Genomic DNA, 18,595 nt, shown 5'->3' with positions numbered 1-18,595 from the left:
GTGTGTTTGTTCTTCTGTCCCCACACACACACACACCAAGCACTGGAAAGGTTTGGCAGCCAACTAATGCACCACCCTCGTCATCGCCACCTCCTGCCACTGGCAGCCCCCCATCCACCTCGCTCAGTCCGCCACTACAACAAAATTCAGCCCATAAGAGCCCGCACCGATATATATATGAATAGCACCATCCCATCTATTGTTAAAATATAAAACAACTCCTGATTTATGTACTGTACAGCCCTGAAAATGTATTCAACGCATATTATATCATTATGTCTAAATCAAATGTAAGTCTGTATATTTTTAGCCACCTGCTGCAACTCTATTAATAAACCGTTTATTATTATTATTATTATTATTATTATTATTATTACACACACACACACACACACACACACACACACACACACACCGTCTAGCCTCTAATATTCCCTGAAGAATGATTATAAACAAATCCCCGACTTCATGTGGATTACGCGCCTCCACTACACGAACGCAATGACGTCATATCAAAACAAACTAATTAAAGTAAAAACAAATAAATATAGAGTAAAGGCGATATATTTCTTTATCAGGGGTAAAAAATATATTTAATTTATTTCTTTTCAGCGTTAGAAGTGTAGGAGAAATAATCGTGTTGTTTTTCCGAAGACTTTAGATTTATTCTTCCTTAAAAAAAATTTGTTTCAATATCCGCCGTTGACTTCCGATGGCGCTACTAATGGTGTCTCCCGCGGGATCTTGGTGCTGTTGGGTCATAAACTCTCTCATTGTTCCTTTCATTCTCTGTTTTTCGCTTTCTCTTTCAGTCTCTCTCATTGGTCATGGCACAATGCGTAATACTTTGGTCATTGTGTCTTCTTCATCTTCTGTCTCTCGCTCTCCTTTCATCTCTCTCTCCATCTCTCTCCCACACACATTATAATTCTCTCTCTCTCTCTCTCTCTCTCTCTCTCTCTCTCTCAGTATAAGCTATCACCTGAAATAACTTCAGCTCAGTGACAACACAACACATACACCAGGTGTGGGGGGTAATTAGCAATAACTTCTGGCGTCCACCTGGCTACAAAAAATATATTATATAAAAACGTTGGAAATTAATTAGCCACAACGATTATATTTTCTCATTGTAAATTCTCGGATTTCGTTGTATGAATCTGTTAAACGATATTAGCCAATCACGGAGCAGGAAATCGGGGGTGATGTTTATATTAGCCAATCACGGAGCAGGAAATCGGGGGTGATGTTTATATTAGCCAATCACGGAGCAGGAAATCGGGGGTGATGTTTATATTAGCCAATCACGGAGCAGGAAATCGGGGGTGATGTTTATATTAGCCAATCACGGAGCAGGAAATCGGGGGTGATGTTTATATTAGCCAATCACGGAGCAGGAAATCGGGGGTGATGTTTTTAATAGGCGTTTTACAGATGTACGATAACGTGGCTTGGCATCCTTAGCGGTTTGTAATGTCGTCTGAGATGAATAAGTTATCGTTACAATGTTTACAATGTTTGGTTTAGATATTGTTGATAATCATTATAAAATTGCTATTATATTTGAGATTTTATACTTAAAGGGAAGAAGAATTATTTTATATGTATATTTATATTTTTTTTAGAAGTCATTTGATATTAGTTATATATTTTAGTGTAAAGTTATTAGTCAGCAAATATTAACTAGGTGACAGTGAAAGACCATTAAATTATATTAAACAAAAATATTAAGCCATAATTGTTTAGTTCCAAGAAAATCCCAAAAATTATTCCCCGTCGGCAGCCCCTCGTCGGCAGCCCCTCGTCGGCAGCCCCTCGTCGGCAGCCCCTCGTCAGTAATAGGGAGGTTCTATATGCCTTCAATAACACAATAGGTTTTTGTTTTTTCATGTCTACGTTTTATGTATCTCACCTGAGGCTATTAATGATGATGATGATGATGATGATGATGATGATGATGATGATGATGATAGAGATGTTGGTAACAACAATAATAATAATAATAATGAATTCATGAAACCTGTATGACGAATTTATTTAATATCTATCTATCTGTATATATAATCTATCTATCTATCTATCTATCAATCTATCTATCTTACTGTACCTGACGTGTGTACGTTAGTTACTTCAATCACACACACACACACACACACACACACACACAGACACACACACACACACACTTTATCTCTGTCTCTGTAACCATATAGTGAAGTGATGCAAATCTCTTGTTTATAAATACAATGTTAATTCCTACTTTGTTTATTATGTTGTTTACGTCAGGGTGTTTATGGTTATAGAGTTGTTTACTGTGGGGTAATGTTTATAGAGGCTTGGTGAAGGATACAGGTGTGTGTTTTATGGGGATTATTTGTTTATCTATGGCGACCTGTGGTGTAATGGTTAGCATACTCGCCTTGCAAGCGAGTGGACCTGGGTTCGATCCTCGGGCATGGTGAAACTATGGGCAAGTTTCTTTACGTTATTTGCCTCTGTCTTCCCAGCAGTAATTGGGGACCTGGATATTAATCGATTTGCGGATCGTGTTCTGGGGTAATGGTTAGCCAGTGCAGTTGGCGAGTTGTCCGGTCTTCTCGGACTATTCCTTGACACTGGGTCATGCAGCTCGTTAACTCTACACTTAAACAAATTCACGCCTAAGTGGCCCTTGGACCGGCCATCCTCGTTACATGAGGGGCAACCATTATTGTCTGGTTATGTCCTCTCTCTCCCCCCCCCCCCCTCTCTCTCTCTCAGGTAATAGCTCAGTTAAATCCCTCACTTAAGCTTCTCCCGTAAACAAACTCTTCCCCCTATGATTATGACCCCGTGTCCAGTTAACACATTAATTATTATTATTTTCTCTATTTTTTCCAGTTGCTTATTGAGGTCTGCGGCAGAGGTGAGTAAAGGGAAGAGAGAGAGAGAGAGAGAGAGAGAGAGATGTAATAGTCGTTGTGGTATTTATTTTCTTTCGTCAATTGGGAAGAAAGTCCAGAGAGGAAAAGAAGAAGAAGAAGAGTAATAAAGATCCTGATTTTGGCAACTATTTGATATTTTTCGTCGATTTTCGGTTTATTGCTTATATGAAGAAGGGCGGGTTGTCAGTTGTAAGGTGCATTATTACCTGCCAATATACACTAATTAGCCATAAGTCATCGTTAAAAGTAGGTCAGGATAAGTTCATGTCTTATACCTGCCTCACTTTAGGGTGCTCTCTCTCTCTCTCTCTCTCTCTCTCTCTCCCCCCCCCCCCCCCCCCCACACACACACACACACACACACACACACACACACACACACACACACACACACATAATGTGAACAGGTAAGCCCAGCTACTATCTACACAGGTAAACTCGGGACAATTACCGACCAATTAAGCGACAGGTAATTAATGTCTTGTTCAGATTAAGGTTTTAGCTGCTCCTGAGTGTGAGTTAGTGAGCCTTGTGATATTGTTTGTTGTCTCTTAACCAACCTAACCTACCAACCTAACCTAACCTAACCTAACCTAACCTAACTTAACTTGGTGACTCCTGCCGTAACAATGCTCTCTGTGTCCCCTACTGAAGTTACCCCTGTCAAGTGTACCCTGTCAAGTGTACCCTGTCAAGTGTACCCTGTCAAGTGTACCCTGTCAAGTGTACCCTGTCAAGTGTACCCCTGTCAAGTGTGCCCTGTCAAGTGTACCCTGTCAAGTGTACCCCCTGTCAAGTGTACCCTGTCAAGTGTACCCCTGTCCAAGTGTACCCTGTCAAGTTACCCTGTCAAGTGTACCCTGTCCCTACTTAAATTACCTCCCTGTACTACATACTTAGATCACCTCCCCTCACCCCTCACCCTTTCCCCTCCACTCCTCCCCTACCTCTCACCCTTCCCCCTCACCCTTCCCATCCCTCTCACCCCTCCCCTCACCCTCACCCTCTTACCCTTCCCCCTCCACCCCTCCCCCCTCCCACCCCTCCCTTCCCCTCACCCTTCCCCTCTTCCCCCCTCATCCTTCCCCCTCACCCTCCCCTTCCTCACCCTTCCTCACCTTCCCCCCTCACCCCTCACCCTCACCCATCAAGCTGTGTGTGTGTACCCTCCTCAAGGCTCGGCTCTGTATAAAAATCACTGGCGGTCACTTAATACGTGTCACGGTGTCAGGTTTAACTTAAGTAGGGTTAAATATTGAATTTTGAAGAGGTGAGGTGAGGGTGAGAGAGGGAAGGAAGAGAGTGAAGAAGGAGAGAGGGTGAGAGAGTGGGGAGAAGGGGAACTACTTTACCTGGGGGAGATAACAGTGAGGGTTAGTTTTTTCTCTCTTGTTGTCGGTGTTGATAGGTGTTTCAAGGAGGGCTCTCTCTCTCTCTCTCTCTCTCTCTCTCTCTCTCTCTCGTTATATTAATATGTTAAGTAATCGTACTCAAGGGGTTAAGTCATTGTACCCAAGAGATTAAATTAGTACTCTAAGAGATTAAGGCAGTACTCAGGGGTTATTGTTGACGTTGTTGGCGTTGTTATTGTTGTTATTACTTATTGTTACACAGGTGAAAGCAATTATATGAACCATCTTTCCTTTCCTTTCCGATTAACTTTCTCCCGTGAATGAAAGTCAAACTAGAACAACTTTAGAAAGAGGAAGTTTGTCTTGGGGGAAAAGTTGTGATTATAATTAGGAGTTTAATGGATTTGTTATTATAGAGGCTGAATAATTAAGCCGTTAGCCGTACATACATACATACATACATACATACATACATACATACATACATACACTCATACATTAACGCTAACACATATACTAACACACACACACACACACGCACACAAGCCTCAGCCAATTACATATGCCAATTTAACCTCTCAACTACCCTATTACAAATAAGAACATAAGAAAATAAAGGAGTCTGCAATAGGCCGGTTGGCCTGTGCATGGCAGCTCCTGTCGAGAGTTACTACCACTCTCTATCATCCATGAATCTATCTAGCCTCCTTTTGAAACTTTCCAGAGTTCCCGCACTTACTACAAAGTTGCTAGCTTGTTCCACTCGTCCACCACCCTATTTGTGAACCGGTTTCTTCCTATTTCCTCCTAAACCTAAACTTATCCAACTTGAATCCGTTGCTCCGAGTCCTATCCTGCTCGGATATTATAAGAACTTTATCTATATCTCCTTTATTGATTCCTTTACCCCTTAAATACTTCTATCATATCTCCCCGCACTCTTCGTCTTTCTAGGGAATGCAAGTTAAGTTTCTTTAACCTATCCTGATAGGAAGGTTTCTAAGTCCGGAATCATTTTCGTCATTCTTCGCTGCACCGACTCTAGTGAATTGATATCCATTCTATAGTGAATTGATATCCATTCTATAAAGAGGCACCGAACTGAACCATAATCGAGGTGCGGCCTGACTAGCGCAAGATATAGTTGCAATAAGACCTCTGCACTCTTATTACTTACACTTCTGAATATAAACCAATACTCTGTTTGCCTTATTTCGAACATTAACGCACTGTTTTCAGGCCGTAGGTCTGGCTTCCAAGTACCCTTGGTCTCCTTTCACAAGTCGACTTCTCTAGGTTGATGTTGTTAAGGCTGTATACATTGACAGTATTTGTTACCGACGTCATCTTCCAATTACACTTGTCAACAATTAAATCCTACTTTCATCTCAATTATCTAACTCCAATTACAAGTCAAAGTAATTTCTCTCAATTATGTCTCTCAAATTAATTAGTTTTCATAGATGCATCAGACAGTTTTTTTCTAACTACATCACCCGAATTATATGCCCATTTCATATCCAAAATACGTGTCCCAATTTCGTCATCTTTCTTCAGTTCCTCAATTTTAAAGGAGGTCTCCCAATTACACCTTTCATCACCTTCCTATTTCATATCCAAACTAACATGTCCCAATTACACCCCAATTACATTCTCCAATTATATTACCCGAATTAAATATCCCTATTACCTATACGCAATAGACAGGTTAGGTTAGGTTAGGTTAGGATAGGTTAGGTTAGGTTAGGTTAGGTTAGGATAGGTTAGGTTAGGTTAGGTTAGGTTAGTATTAGCTACAACAATAAGTCATTTAAGACAGAATAGAAGACCATTAACCTACTCACCCGCCCCCTGACCCCCGCCAACCTCACCCCTCCCCTGACCCCCACCAACTCCTCCCCATCCCACACACCAAATCCCCCTCCCCTCACCAACTCCCTTCTCTCCCTCCTCTCCAAAACTCACTCGAGTAAGGTCAACACTCATGACCTGACCTGACCTCCCACACGAGTTATGACACCATTACCTAACTGTCGTCTTAAGCATCGTGTCACTCACCTCGTTGTTTGGTCACTAACTCTTATTCTTCTTCTTGTTCAGGTGTTTGGTGTTGTTTTTTGTTTTATTTTGTTTTATTGTGTTTTTTTTATTTATTTTGGGGGTGTTTTTTATTTTTATTTTTGGTTTGGTTAGGTTGGGTTAGGTTAGGTTAGATTAGGTTAGGTTAGGTTAGGTTAGGTCAGGTCAGGTTAGGTTAGGTTAGGTTAGGTTAGGTTAGGTTAGGTTAGGTTACTGTAGACCTGGAAATAGGTGACATTTTCAGAGCACACATAATGGTAGTAGACAAAGTGAAGATAAACCAAATTATGTTAATTCTGTGGTAGTGGCGGCCTGTGTTAAGTGTACAGTAAGGTGAAGGAGTCCGGACAGAATGCCCCTGGACAAAACCCCCTGGATAATACCCCGACTCAATCCCCCGGACAAAATCCGCCAGAGAAAGTACGCTGAACAAAATCCTCCTGTACCAAAATCCTCTGCACAGGCCCCAGAATATCGCCTGGGCAAACCGGCAAAACACCCCAGAAAAAACCCTGGACAAAATTCCCCTGGACAAATCCCACCCGGACAAAATCACCCAGACAAAACCACCCTGAACAATACCCCCGGACAAAACTCCCAGACAATATCCAGTGGACAAATTTCCCCAGACAAATTCCCCGGACAAAATTCCCCTCGGATAAAATCCAACCCCAGACAAAATCCCCTGACAAAACCCCTTCACTTAAAGTGCACAGTAGACAGGTGAGGTAATTTCTGTCGCCTTGAGCACTTATGACCTTATTACTTATTGTTTCTAAATACCAAGTTGTGGGGAATTATAAGTGTTGTTGTTGTTGTTGTTGTTGTTGTTGTTGTTGTTGTTGTTGTTGTTGTTGTTGTTGTTAGTGTTGTTGTTGTTGTTGTTGTTGTTGGTGTTGTTGTTGTTGTTGTTGTTGTTGGTTAAATGATGTTAGTTATTGTGAATTGTGGTCGAGGTTCTTGATGATGTTTTACTTAAAGTTGGGTTAGGTTAGGTTAGGTTAGATTAGATTAGGTTAGATTAGATAGGATAGTTAGGTTAGAGTTAGTTGGTTAGGTTAAAGGTTAGATTAGATTAGGTTAGGTTAGATTAGATTAGATTGGTTGCAGGTGATTAGGTTAGTTAGGTTAGATTAGGTTAGGTTAGGTACAGAGGGAAGCAGCGTCACCATTACTATACTCGTCTCTCCTGACTCACACACACACAACCATTGTCACCATCTCTGGAACTGGTCACATTTTTTGGGGGGTCTTATTTGGCGTCAGCTGGCCAGGTGTTGTGAGCAAACACCCGGGCCGCTCACCTGTTGTTTTAGGACGACCCACCAGGAGTGTTAGGTCGTGTCCACCACTTATTGCCTCTACCACACCTTCTTCTTCTTCTTCTTCTTCTTCTTCTTCTTCTTCTTCCTAATAACAACATCAATAACTACGACAACATGGTTACAGACTCCATCACCTTCCTACTACCAGGCATCTCCCTCCACTCCTTCCTTTCCTCCTTCTCTCCCTCCTTCCATTCCTCCCCTCTCTCCCTCCTTCCTTCCTCCTTCTCTCCCTCCTTCCTTCCTTCTTTCCCTCTTTCTTTCTTCCTTTTTCCTCCTTCTTTACTTTCTTCTCTTTCTCTTTCCTTTCCTCCTCTCCCTTCCTTCTCTTCCTCCTTCCATTCCTCCCTCCTTCCATTCCTCCCCTCTCCTCCTTCCTCCCCTCTCTCCCCTTCCTTCTTCCTTCCCTCCCTCCACAACCTGCACGCCTTACCGCTAAACAACACACAGAGAATCCTTATCTTAAGTGGGCGATTCTTAAATAATACTCCCAGGTAATTTGCATAATGTATATATGGTGTGTGTGTGTGTGTGTGTGTGTGTGTGTGTGTGTGTGTGTGTGTGTGTGTGTCTTGGGATTAATTTCCTCTTGTTGAGTCACCACTAGAGGCAAGGTGTAGGTGAGTCAACATTTGTCCAGTTTCTTTTGCACTATATAAAACTTTACACAGCAATATAGATGTTGACACGAGAATGTATATGTAGATTTATACCCCTCTCCCCCTCACACACACACACACACACACACACACACACACACACACACACACACACACACACACACACACACACACACACACACACACACACACACACACACACACACACACACACACACATACACACACCTGCAGTCGTACAAGTTCATATGGGCAAATTAATTCAAACAGTGGGTTATGTATATGTGTGTGTGTGTGTGTATGTGTGTGTGTGTGTCATTTGCTGAGACCTCACCTGTTGTGTCGCGTCTCATCTGGGATCACGAGTTCGATCACCAGGGCTTCAGTAACAGGCTTTTTGTGGTGTGTGTTTGTGTGTGTGGGGTCTTAAGCCTGGTTAATTGTGTCTTTGGAGAAGAGGTTGTGGGGGGGAGGCTGTTAATAGCCTTGTGTGTGTGTGAGGAGCGTTACATTATTGTATGGCCTCCTCCTCCTCCTCCTCCTCCTCCTCCTCCCTCCTCCTCCTCCTGTTCCTCTTCTTCCTCCTCCTCCTCCTCCTCCTCCTTCTCCTCCCCTCCTCCTCCTCCTCCTCCCTCCTCCTCCTCCTCCTCCTCCTCCTCCTCCTCTTCTTCCTCCTCCTCCTCCTCCTCCTCCTCCTCCTCCCTCCTCCTCCTCCTCCTCCTCCTCCTCCTGTTCCTCTTCCTCCTCCTCCTCCTCCTCCTCCTCCTCCTCCCCTCCTCTCCTCCTCCTCCTCCCTCCTCCTCCCTCCTCCCTCTTCTTCTTCCTCCCTCCTCCTCCTCCTCCTCCCTCCCTCCCTCCCCTCCCTCCTCCTCCTCCTCCTCCCTCCTCCCTGTTCCTCTTCTTCTTCCTCCTCCCCTCCCCTCCCTCCTCCCTCCCCCCTCCTCCTCCTCCTCCTCCTCCTCCTCCTCCTCCCTCTTCTTCTTCCTCCTCCTCCTCCCTCCTCCTCCCTCCTCCTCCCTCCCCTCCCCTCCTCCTCCTCCCTGTTCCTCTTCTTCCTCCTCCCTCCTCCCTCCTCCTCCTCCTCCTCCCTCCTCCCTCCCTCCTCCTCCTCCTGTTCCTCCTCTCCTCCTCCCTCCTCCCTCCTCCCTCCTCCTCCTCCTCCCTCCTCCTCCTCCTCCTCCCTCCTCCCTGTTCCTCCCCTCCTCCTCCTCCCTCCTCCCTCCTCCCCTCCTCCCTCCTCCTCCCTCCTCCTCCCCTCCTCCTCTCCTCCTCCTCCTCCTCCCCTCCTCTTCCTTTTCCCCTTCTTCCTCCTCCTCCTCCTCCTCCTCCTCTCTCCTCTCCTCCTCCTCCCCTCCTCCCCCCTCCTCCTCTCCCCTCTTCCTCCTCCTCCTCCTCCTCCTCCTCCTCTCCTCCCTCCTCCTCCTCCCTCCTCCTCCCCTCCTCCTCCTCCTCCTCCTCTTCCTTTTCCCCTTCTTCCTCCTCCCTCCTCCTCCTCCTCCTCCTCCTCCTCCCTCCTCCCTCCTCCTCCTCCCTCCTCCCTCCTCCTCCTCCCCTCCTCCTCCTCCTCTCCCTCTTCCTCCTCCTCCTCCTCCCTCCTTATACCCTGTTCCTAAACCTTAATTTAGTTTTTATCTAGCTCTAATAACGTCACAAATCATGAGTGACTAGACTTGTCGAGACGATGTTCAGAAAAGCAAAACAACACACACACACACACACACACACACACACACACACACACACACACACACAGAAGCAGCAGGCAGGATGCACGACAGCTGAGTGACACGTACACATACATACACACACATTCCATGACAAGCAGTTAATTTCCAGGGTGTTCATCTTCAGGGCTGTTGTGTCTTGGTTCATATACTGTTGTTGGGAGCTGCACACACACACACACACACACACACACACACACACACACACACACACACACAGTAAAGTTCTTGGTAGCATGTGAGTGTGTGTGTGTGTGTGTGTGTGAATAATATACCTGTGTACATGAAGGTTTAGGTACTGTTGCTGTGTATGTATGTACATGGATATCTGTATATATGTACGGATGCCAATTTTACATCTATCTCAATACATATGAATTAAAATCAACAATTATACATATGTAGACATAACTCCATCGTTACTCTGAATGGTAAGTAGACGCTGGAAATTATTCATATATGCAAAAGGATAATGAATTCCTTGTATACGTCTGGCAGGCAATGAAACTCAGAACCTGGCAGTATCATATATTTCACACAATAACAACGATACCAACATAGAATCTAACCCAAATTAACTAAATATAAAGTAAACTAAACAAAAATAACTTGTTTTTTTTTATTATTTTAGATTTTTATTATTGTTTTAATGTTGTTTTGTTTAGTTCGTTGTTTTTGTTTGTTTGTTATGGATAGAGTACTCGTTGCCCGTCCCTAGGGTCGTTGGTTCGATCCCCAGGGGTATTGCACAGTTCACTTGTAATTCGGTGACTGATGTTACCAATTGGGGAAGTGAAGTGGTCAGATGCAGTGTCGGTCATTTTGCTTCCTTGTGAGTGTATGGGTGAATAGTGAGTGTATGAATGAGTGAGTGAGTGAGATTGAATGTATGAGCGAGAGAATGAGTTTATGTGAGTGTATGAATGAATGAGTGAATGAAACTTAATGTGTGTATGAGAAAACGAGTGACTATATTTGTGAGTGTATGGATAACTGAATGAGTGAATGAGACTGAACGTATGAGTGAGTGTTAAAGTGACTCACTGACTGACTGGCTGACTGATTGGCTGACTGACTGACTGACTGACTGGCTGACTGACTGACTGACTGACTGGCTGACTGATTGACTGACTGACTGACTGACTGGCTGACTTGCTGACTTACTGACGACTGACTGACTGACTGGCTGACTGACCGACTGGCTAACGACTGACTGACTGACTGACTGGCTGACTGGCTGACTGACTGACTGACTGACTGACTGACTGGCGACTGGACTGGCTGACTGGCTGACTGACTGACTGGCTGATTGGCTGACTGACTGACTGACTGACTGACGCTGACTGGCTGACTGACTGACTGGCTAACTGACTGACTGACTGACTGACTGACTGACTGACTGACTGACACTTAAAATTATCTTCACAGTTTAAAACACATCACAAACAATCAATAGATATTTTTTTCTCCCGTTAATGTTGTCAGGTAAATACCTCGTGTCTGGCCTAAGAATAGAGAGATGAAGTTTGTTTACGTCTGAGGGCCTGACAAGAGACTGTGTTGGGGGGTATAGCCTAATGAGAGAGAGAGAGAGAGAGAGAGGCTTGAGGTTGTGATATGAGTTGTAATTATTTTCTGATGCAACAGAGAAAGTGAGGTTGGTGTATGAGTTGTAGTTGTTATTTTCTGAATATTTTGTTGTTTAGGACTAACACACCCCTCTCTCTCTGTCATATTTCTTGGCAGTCAGCCGCTTATAATGAGGACGAAGAACGAATCATTTTCTGATACACGGCATATAAACATTCATCTGTTTGTCTGTCTGTCTGTTTGTCTGTTTGTCTGTTTGTTTGTCTGTCTATGTACCTGTACCACATATTTATTTATTTGTCTGTCTGTCTATCTGTCTCCCTATATGTTCACACACACACACACACACCCCACCCCCTCAAACAACACCGTCCCACCCCTCAAACAACACCCCCACCCCTCAAACAACACCGTCCCACCCCTCAAACAACACCCCCCCCCTCAAACAACACCTCCCACCTCAAACAACACACCCCCCACCCCTCAAACAACACCCCCACCCTCAAACAACACACCCCCCTCCAAACACACCCCCCCCCTCAAACAACACCCCACCCTCAAACAACACCCCACCCCCTCAAACAACACACCCCCCACCCCTCAAACAACACACCCCACCCTCAAACAACACACCCCACCCCTCAAACAACACACCCCACACCCTCAAACAACACCCCCACCTCCTCAAACAACACCCCCACCCCCCTCAAACAACACCCACCCCTCAAACAACACCCCCACCTTCAAACAACACCCCCCACCCCCTCAAACAACACACCCCCACCCTCAAACAACACACCCCACCCCCTCAAACAACACCCCCCACCCTCAAACAACACACCCCCACCCCCTCAAACAACACCCCCCCACCCTCAAACAACACACCCCACCCTCACAACACCCCACACACCAGCTTCCATCATTATCTCGTGTGCTTCTTTTGTTTTGTTTTGTATACGAGTTTTTCTTTCATTAGTATCTTACGTTTTTTTTTTTTTATAAATATTTGAGGTTTATTTTGGTAAGATTTTTTCTCGCTCATATAATAATTTTTTCATATATGTGAGTTCTTTTCGTACACACATGAGCGTTTTTATTTGTATGTGTGACTTTTTGGGTACACACATGAGCGTTTTGATTCGTATGTGTGAGTTTTTTGGTACACACACATGAGCGTTTTTATTCGTATGTGTGATTTTTTTGGTACACACATGAGCGTTTTTATTCGTATGTGTGAATTTTTTTGGTACACACATGACCGTTTTTATTCATGTGTGTGAGTTTTTAGGTACACACGAGCGTTTTTATTCATGTGTGTGAGTTTATTGGTACACACATGACTGTTTTCACAACTGTATTCCGCCTCTTCCTCGGATGATAAGAAACTGTGCCAATGAGATGAGTTTAGTTTATTAAAGTGTAGAAGCTGTCAACAACAACAACAACAACAACAACAACAACCCTTATTTAGTGTAGGTGTAGAAGCTGTCAACAACAACAACAACAACAACAACAACAACCTTAGTTAATAATTTCTCTAACTCAGTGTTAAATAAGTAGCCCAGGACGACCGGACACCTCGCTAGCTGCACTGGCTAACCAATGTCCACAGAACACGATTCGTTGATTTATTTGTATCCCATGTCCCTGATCACTGCTGGGGTTGGGTTAGGTTAGGTTGGATTAATTTGGTGAGGTTCGTAAGATAAAATTACATTGGATTGATTATGTTAGATTGATATGGTTAGGTTAGGTTAGGTTAGGTTGCACTGGTTAGGTTAGGTTAGGTTAGGTTAGGTTGCACTGGTTAGTTTAAGTTTGACACAGTACCCACCTTTCCACCCCCCCTCTTGAGAATCGAACCCAGGAGCATGAGGTTGCAAGTCGACATGCTAACCAGTGTACCTCAGGTGGTCCAGCAGGTGTCTTGGCGTCACCCTAATAGAAAACTTTCCACTTGCTTAAGAGGCGGAAAATGAGCCAGGTGCCCGAGACGATTACCAGGTACCAGGTGTAAAGGGTAATTAAGGTGTAGAGGTGTAATGTAATGTGTGTGTGTGTGTGTGTGTGTGTGGTACAACGGCAACACACGTACCTCTCACAACTGTGTCCTGGGTTCACTCCCCGACCCAGGACAGGTGTGAGAAGAACATTTCCCAGGGTGACTCTCTCTATGGTTTCTCCTGTGACTAACACTGGGCACTAAAGGTCATTATAAAACGACAGAAACAAATTCACTGCTTTAAATAGTTAGTGAAATGATAAATTAAATAAATATTACACTCTTCTTTATTATTACTGAAGACTTGACTAATCTGTGAGTAATTAACATAGATAGTTTGATATTTACTTCAGTACTTATAAAAGGTGAGTTAATTAGATTTGTGTTTTTCAGTTTTATTACCTGGGTCAGATTTAATATTTTATCCGCTAAAATTGTTTATATTCTGGGGGAAATTTTGGTGTGTAAGAGCAAACCATAATATGATATAGGGAAAATAGAATGAATATCTTGTTTAGAATCTGCCAATTAATCCAATTTTTTCATAACTAACTTTTGTGTTCTTTAGTGATCGTCAGGCTTGAGTTAGGGTAGGTAAGGCTTAGGTGAGGGTAGCGTTTGGTTAGGTTAGATTAGGATATATTACAGTCGGTTAATGTTTGGTTTGGTTGGAATTAAATTAGGTTAGGTTAAGTTAGGTTAGGTTGTGAATCGAAGCCTGATTCACCAATTAACGGATGTCTTCAGTACTATTTTGCCTCTGGTGGACTAATACTACGCCCATGACGGACTACTTTACTTCTTGCGGACTAATACTACTCCTGTGATGGACTACCTTACCCTTGGCGGACTAATACTACACCCATGACGGACTACTTTACCTCTGGCTGACTAATATACTACACCCATGATGGACTACTTTGCCTCTTGCAGACTAGTACTACACCCATGATGGAATACTTTACCCTTGGCGGACTAATACTCCACCCATGACGGACTAATACTACACCCATGACGGACTACTTTACCTCTGGCGGACTAATACTACACCCATGACGGACTACTTTACCTCTGGCTGACTAATACTATACCCATGACGGACTACTTCACCCCTGGCCGACTAATACTACACCATTAACGGACTACTTTACCCCTGGCGGAATAATACTACACCAGTAACGGACTACTTTACCTCTGGCGGACTAATACACCCATGGCGGACTCTTCCCCTCATTACCACACACAAGCTCTCAAACATTAGCAGTTCACCCAAGCATCACACACTACCCTCCTGCTTCTCTTTGCTGCCAGACTCGTGTTCAACTATCATCATTATCATCATCATCATCATCATCATCATCATCATCATCATCATCATCATCATCTTCTTCTTACTATAACTCTCACAGTTTTCTTACTTCCTTACCCTGACTGCTTACCAAGACCAAATTTACTGATTACCAAGAGCTGTTAACTCGACATGTGGTCTTGGGGAGTGAGTGAGTGAGGGGGGGGGTCTTTAGGTAGTGTTTTAATGATGTTTAAACAGTCGTGTACACAGAGGCTCCAACTGACCCTCTTACTATACCTGTTCCTCCTCTCGTAATTATGATATTGATTGACCAGGTAAATATAATCATTGTATTTTGATGTTTACTCTAAGTAGTTGGGTCGGTTATTTAACAGAGTGATATAGGTCTTGAGGTCTTTATTTTTTCAAGATCTCGGTTCTCGGTCTCGGATTTGTGGTGTTCGAGACCTTTACGAGATTCGAGAGTTGTTGATTAATTCTCAGGTGTGTTGGGAAGGGTTAAGTCACCTGGTTAAGTTTGGGTGTAGGCAAGGAGAGTTGACTTAATTCAGGTCACACTACCCACCTCCACCACAACCACACTACCACAATCAAGCTACCATCACCACACTACTACAACCACACTACCACCACTTATTACCGCCACAATCACACTACCACAACCACACTACCATAATCACACTACTACCACCACAACCACACTACCACCACCACCACAACCACACTACCACCACAACCACAGCAAGTTAAGACACCATGTCTTCTTTGCACTGTTCATTACCAGAAGATAAGACGAAACACACACACACACACACACACACACACACACACACACACACACATACACACACACACCTCCACTTCGCGTTGTATCTCAGTAATTGAAGGGAAAATATTTGATAACGTGAAGGAGATAGGAGAAGTGATGAGGGGAAGAAGTAGGGAGATAGGGAGAGGTGAGGAGGGGGAAGGAGGTAGAGGAGGAGGAGAAGTAGAGAGGCGGAAAGAGGTGAGGAGAGGAGAGGAGAGGAAGAGGAGGATAATAATCTTCAGGTGAAATAAACTAGGGGAGCGAATCTTCAACCTTTTTCTCTATTTTCCATCAGTTTTGACCTATTTTGTGTTGCCTCCCCCTCCCCCCTCCTCTGCCCCTCCCCCCCCCCCCCTAATTACTCCTCTCTGTTCGGTGTTATGTTGTCTATTGAAGCTTTTACTACCTATCTAAACGGCTTCCTGGGCAGTTCTGACCCTGAAGACTGTCTATCGCTGCACCATAAACAATAGAGAGGTGTTTGTGTGTGTGTGTGTTTTGTGTGTGTGTGTGTGTGTGTGGGTGTGTGTGTGTGTGTGTGTGTGGGTGTGTGTGTGTGTGTGTGACATTTAATTGTGTTTGTTCTGTTTTTGTTTTGTTCTGGTTTTTTTTCCTGTTGTGGACGTGACGGGGTTGGTGAGGGGTGAGGGCTAGGGAGGTGAGGTGAGGTGACGTGAGAGACAAGGTGAGAAGAGGCAGGTAAGGGGTGAGAGGTGAGGAACACGACATCACTCTCTTGACTTCATAAGGGAATGACTTCTCCCTGACAACTATTTTCGCCTGAAGGAATCCAAACTTGATCACCTTAATACCTGGAGGAACGTGGCCTCTTCTTGACGGCTCCTGGTACATACATACATATATGAATATACAGTACATAAACCTCCACATACTGTAACGAGGATGGCCGGTCCAAGGACCATCTATAGGAGTGAATTTGTTTAAGGTGTAGAAGCTGTCACCAACACAACAACCACACCCTGAGTTAACGAGCTGCATGACCCAGTGTCAAGGAATAGTCCGAGAAGACCGGACAACTCGCCAACTGCATTGGCTAACCATTACCCCGGAACACGATCCGCAAATCGACTAATATCCAGGTCCCCAATTACTGCTGGGTAGACAGAGGCAAATGGCGTAAAGAACCTTGCCCATAGTTTCACCCTGCCCGGGATCGAACCTGGGTCCGCTCGCTTGCGAGACGAGCATGCTGACCATTACACCACAGGTTGCCATATATACAGTACATACTACTACTACTTTGCTGTTACTCGGAATCGAGTATGACGATCATCCAGCTATGATACAATGATATGAGTTATTAGGGATGTCACCTAGGTTGGTGAGTTTTGAGGTGACCAAAGAGACCGAAACGGGACCGGCAGGGTCGTTTACATTCGTTGCAAATGTGGAGGTCTACATGATCTTCCTCTACTGCGGGAGGGGCGGTGGCAGCGTCTTTCCGGCGTTGGCGCTTGTTTGCCTCGGTAAGCAGTCGGGCTAACTCTAAAGCAGCGGTTCCCAACCTCAGGTTGCTACCCAAATCAGGTCGCGAGGGGCCCTCAGACAATTTTTAAAATATAGTACTTATCATAAAGTCATAAACAAATTTTTGCTTAACATTCAAGCTATATAATATATTATATGCCTGAGGGTCAGGACACCGTATTGTTGGGAAATTTAGGGTAGCAGCCAAAAAAGGTTGGGAACCACTGCTCTAAAGTATTGACACCTTCTTGTGTGGTTACGGTGTGGAGTGATCGTCTCCCAGGTGAGGGGGTCGATTTGGCACTTTTTCGGTTTGTCTTAAGACTATCCTTATACCTTTTCAGTTGCCCGCCGGCGTTACGTTTACTATTCGTTAGGTGACTGTGTACATACATACATACATACATAAGCCCCTACATACATACATAACATAACATAAACACCAACATACATACACACATACATATATACATACAGCCCCAACGGATATATATACAGTGTTTGGTAACGCTTCAGTAAATATAATCTTGTCATCATCAGACCTAAAACACGCACCAGAAAATACAATAACACAGATATTAAAAAAAACAGGTGTATATGACACCAGCTAACACGGGGCTATAACGGCAGCTAACACGAGAAGCTAATACGGAGAGCTAACACGGGAAGCTAATTGGGAAGCTAACACGGGAAGCTAATATGGGAAGCTAACACGGAAAGCTAACACGGAAGGCTAAACCGGAAGGCTAACACGGAAGGGACTGAGGGAGGGAAGGAAGGGAGGGAGACTCAGGGAAGGAGGGAGGGCAAGAAGGAGTGAGGGAGGGAGGAAAGGAATGAAGAATCAGGGAGGAAGTGAGGGAGAGGAGGATGGCTCATAGAAGGAGGGAGGAGGGAGGGACCATCATGGAGGGAAGGGGAGAGGGAGGGAAGGAAGGGGGAGGGAGGGAAGGGGGAGGGAGGGGGGATCAGTCCCTCAGTAATGGTCTAGCATTTGTCTTCCCAGTGTCCGATGTCAATTTATTTCTGCCCGTCCTTATGACCCCCCCCCCTTGACCTCTGACCCACCCACCTGATCCTCTCACCCACCCACCTGACCCTCTGACCCAACCACCTGATCCTCTCACCCACCCACCTGATCCTCTCACCCACCCACCTGATCCTATGACCCACCCACCTGACCCTCCTCCTCACCCACCCCCACCCCAAATCCTCTCACCCACCACCCACCTGACCCTCACCCACCCACCTGACCCTCTGACCCACCCACTGACCCTCCACCTACCCACTGACCTCCTCCTCACCCACCACCTGACCCTCTGACCCACCCACCTACCCACCTGATCCTCTCACCCACCCACCTGATCC

The 18,595-nt window shown here is 44.7% G+C and overlaps 1 protein-coding gene across 1 annotated transcript in view; it reads left to right on the top strand.

Annotated features, from left to right (window-relative positions):
• Positions 1-2,886: 2,886 nt before the first annotated feature.
• The window catches only part of LOC121860588, a 37,742-nt gene continuing 22,033 nt past the window's right edge, over positions 2,887-18,595 (top strand). The window contains exon 1 of the mRNA XM_042357760.1: positions 2,887-2,905. The gene's annotated coding sequence lies outside the window, so the exon portion shown is untranslated. The remainder of the gene's footprint in view (positions 2,906-18,595) is intronic.

This window comes from Homarus americanus, unplaced genomic scaffold (genome assembly GCF_018991925.1).
Source record: "Homarus americanus isolate GMGI-L3 unplaced genomic scaffold, GMGI_Hamer_2.0 scaffold11150, whole genome shotgun sequence".
NCBI classification, from domain to species: domain Eukaryota; kingdom Metazoa; phylum Arthropoda; class Malacostraca; order Decapoda; family Nephropidae; genus Homarus; species Homarus americanus.
The sequence above is the reverse complement of the archived record's forward strand: the minus strand, read 5'-3'. Positions and strand labels throughout refer to the sequence as shown.